The sequence below is a fragment of the Solanum tuberosum genome, unplaced genomic scaffold (genome assembly GCF_000226075.1).
Source record: "Solanum tuberosum cultivar DM 1-3 516 R44 unplaced genomic scaffold, SolTub_3.0 scf00018, whole genome shotgun sequence".
In the NCBI taxonomy this organism is placed as follows: domain Eukaryota; kingdom Viridiplantae; phylum Streptophyta; class Magnoliopsida; order Solanales; family Solanaceae; genus Solanum; species Solanum tuberosum.
The window spans coordinates 2,199,279-2,203,443 of NW_006238944.1; the positions used below are offsets into that span (position 1 = coordinate 2,199,279).

General features: G+C 35.4%; 1 pseudogene; it reads left to right on the forward strand.

Annotated features, from left to right (window-relative positions):
- The first annotated feature begins 1,005 nt into the window (after positions 1-1,005).
- Positions 1,006-3,435, forward strand: LOC102581355 (putative E3 ubiquitin-protein ligase UBR7; annotated as a pseudogene).
- Positions 3,436-4,165: the final 730 nt, after the last annotated feature.

Below are 4,165 nucleotides of genomic sequence, written 5' to 3' on the forward strand. Positions count from 1 at the left end.
TTTAGTATTGTTTAAGTTGTGTACGGGATTAGTCCCGAATTTTGTACTCTAAAGTATTAGATGGTTTGAGACATCATGTATAATGTCTAGAAAGTCTTCCGCTTGCTATTTTTTAATGAAATGTCTTCTTTGTAAAGAAAGTTTTTAATTCCTTATGGTTTTTAGTGTCTATGCGATGAATGAATGCTAAGAGGCTTGTATTAGACCTCTTCGTGGTCGAGTACGCCGGTTACGACTAGGGGGTGCTCCCGGGTCGTGACAATCTGGTATGTTTTCTATTTACTTATTTAGTCACTTTTCACAAAGTTTGGTGAATTTTTGCCTATGATTATCTTATGATTTTAGTGTCTTTGATTATCGTCATCTTGCGTATGAACCATTACAGCCTAAATTTACATAGTGAGACCAATATACAATTGTTTTGAACCTCTTGTCTGCACTTTTGATAATTTTCCTTCGCATTCAATTATGGTTATGTTAAATTTTGAGTCTTTTTTGTTTATCTGAGCATTGTTGGTTAAGTCTTTGCTGGGAGTTTGTCAAATTTCCATCTTACTATCTTGAGTTAAAGTGTTAGTTGGATCAATAGTGTGTAAAGCTATATTGTGTTTTCTTAAATATTCCTAATTGGGGTTATGAACTGACCGATTAAGAAGTCTTTTGTTTATGTGTACATATGTTTTTGTTTGTTTCAAGTCTTCTTTTTTCTTCTGGGTATTTGTAAATTCTATTAGTCATAAATGGATCAGTATTGCAAATATTTTGTAGTTTCTGACTACATTGAGCTTTTTTCCTAATTTTAAAATTGACATCCTAGATAGTAATGACTTGAATATTGGGGTTTATTTTGAGGAAGAGTTGATCAGATGATTGTATCTTGTTTGGGAGCTAGCTACATTAGATTTATGATTATATTTGGTGAAGTCAATTATATCCATTTCAACTTTTTCGTCACGTATCAATCGGAAATGTTTGTTTTCCATTGACAAGTTAAATTATCTTATAAGCTTTACCAAAATTCTCTGGCAATCTGAAAATCCATACTGATTTAGGGGTAAACTAGTTTTGTTCTATTAGTAAGTATCTTTTATTCCTTGAGTAGTGGATCTACCGGAATCAACTTCTCTACCTCTGAAGTAGAGGTAAGGTATGTCTACATTCTATCCTCTCAAACTCCACTTTGTGAGCTTATATTGAGTATGTTGTTATTGTTGTTGTAGGCAATTAAGATTATTTTTTATTCTCAAACATTCGTATTAGTTTGTGAATCCTTCAAGGAAAGCAGCATGAATTAAAATAAAAATGGGCATTCTAAACGCATACCTTAGAGGGTCATAGAGAAACTAGTGCTTGGTGACTCAAGAGAGTTGGGGAAGTTGCAGGTCATCATTAATGGAGACCGAAAAGACTGAAATGTTATGAAAGAGTGGGTCGGACAATTGATCTCAAGATACATTAACTATTTGTTAAAATTACCAAAAGAAGAGAAAATGTCTAGCTTTCATGAGGCACTCATTTAACCCAATAACTCTTTTCAAATAAAGAGCAGTCTAATTATGATTTATGATGTGCTTGAAGGAGTTGGCATAAGAGAAATAGATGACCCTGACCAAGATTTGAACTAGGGATCCTTTGCAATCATAGCTAATTTGTTGAGAGAATTCACGAACTATATTAAGTATGCCATGGAGTGTGGGAAAAAGGTCAAAATAAGGTACGATAATGAAGGTTTGCCGGGTTTTTATCCGAAACTCAACTATATTAGGGAAGGAGAGTGGGTGTGAGCTCATGTGCCGCAGACTGTTTGTACAGGATAACTCTATCCACCAAGGATAGAAAATATGAAAAAAAATCGCTTAGTGTTTTTGTCTCTGTTGGTATTTAAACTTGAAATAGATAATGGCAGTAAACTTCATCGAATCAATTGATTGTTGCGTTTAGATACCTTTCTTCTTTCTCCAATTTAGGGTTTCGTGTTCCCAGGTTTTCCTATGTTTTTAGGGTTTAATTTGGTTTGATAGCTCATTTTTGGGTTTAAAATGGCTGATGCATTTGAAGAGGATGCTGAGAATACTGTTTCAATTGGAGAGTTTCTCGAAGAACAGGAACTGGAGGAAGATTTGGTCTTAGGTGGTGATGAAGGCAAGGAGTGCACCTATAGTAAAGGTTATATAAAGAGACATGCTATTTTTTCTTGTTTGACATGCACACCAGATGGGAATGTTGGAGTATGCACAGCTTGTAGCCTCTCTTGCCATGATGCTCATGAGATTTTGGAACTTTGGACGAAGAGAAACTTCAGGTGTGACTATGGAAATTCAAAGTTCGGGGAGTTCTTCTGCAAGCTTGATGCTAGCAAAGATGTTGAAAGCACGAAGAATACATATAATCACAATTTCAAAGGTTCATACTACACATGTGGCCGGCCATATCCTGATCATGATGTTGAAGACCAATTGGAGAATCTCCAATGCTGCATCTGTGAGGACTGGTTTCATGAGGAGCATATTGGTCTTGAGTCCTCTGATATGGTTCCAAGGGATGCCAAAGGGGAGCCTCAATTTGAGGATTTTATCTGCCAGGGGTGCGCAACTGTTTGTTCTTTTTTAAAGCTATATCCTGATTCTATCTTTGCACCAGTCCAGCAGCAGACTACTACAAATTCCTCAAGGGACAAGGAGGTGGTTGAAGATGCACCCTTGACTGTGGGATCTTCTAAGGAACTTAGCAATGAAAGTTCCTCAGTTGAGACTCCTATAACCGATAATAATCCTAAAGAAGACTGCAACAGAAAGGTTCTTCTTCTTGGAGAAAATGCCACAACAAACACACTCCTTAATCAGCGTAACACAGTTATTGGTCCTAATACCAAATTGCTGGTCCTAGTACCAAATGTGTTGTTGGACTGAATTTGTTAGAAGCTCTAATTAGCCTTGAGAAAAGCAAGTTGATGTTCCTTTCCAAAGACTGGAGAGAAGACCTCTGTAGGTGTCCAAATTGCACAGAATTCTACAAATAAAAAGGTCTTGCCTTCTTACTTGATAAAGAGGATACCATTACCGAATATGAGAAAATGGCAAAGCAAAGGAGAGTTGAACATGAGCAAGAACAGAGCGCTGAGTTGCTTAATAATCTGGGCCATGTCGAGAAAATGGAGGTTTTGACTGGTATCGCTGACCTTAAAGAGGAGATTGGTACCTACCTGGCATCCTTTGATCCATCAAAGCCAGTTACATCTGCTGATGTTCATAAGATTTTTGAGAATCTTGCCCAGAAGCGTAGGCGTATGTCTTGAGTTATCTTAAATGTTCAAGAAAGTAGCTCTGCAGCTACACATGTAGTGTAGTTAGTTTTACTGCTCAATGCTCCTTGTAAACTGGTCTATTTACAAGGAGAATTCTTAATGTTGCTTTATTACTATCTAACTTTAGCTTATCGTATTGTGTTAGGTATACAATGTGATCATGTTAATTGTTAAGCTCAAAGAACTCCTTTGGGTTAGAAAGTATCTATTGAATAAAAATTTCCTGGTAAAAAAAAAAAAAAAAACTTGAGACCTCATGATGCTTAATCAACTTCATTGACCACTAAGACACACCCTTGAGTGCTTGTTGTTTAGGCTTCTTAAGTAGTGAGAATGAGGATATGAGATACTACTCAATTCTATTATGTTCAGGTTTTCTAGTTCTTATTAGAATGTGAATTCTTTGAATAAAGTCAAAGTATATATGGTTCTGGATTGAAAAGATATAACAATATCTTATTGTGATTCATTTTGTGACACTGAATGGTATAATGTGATAATTAGAACTGGCTAGCTGTGTAAGTGTTTTATTTAAAAATATTATTTGGACTAGTTTAAGAGTCGCCACTTAATTTTTAAGAAAAATCAAGAAAACTGTTGTTTTCAAAAGACTAAAACAGAAATCTAATGAAAACTTAAAAAGGGTTCGAGGTTCTTATTAACATTCTAGGAAGGTTTTAAAAGCACCTAGAATGTCCACTAATGTGGTTATCCGACGATTAACTATTCGGCTAAAAATATTTAACTTAACTTGAATTGAGCAAGTTGAACTATTTTATAGCTGAACTATTTTAAAGGGGGAAAAGGGAAATATTTAAACATTATCTAAGTGAGCTATCTTGCAAAATTTATTTCTTTAAG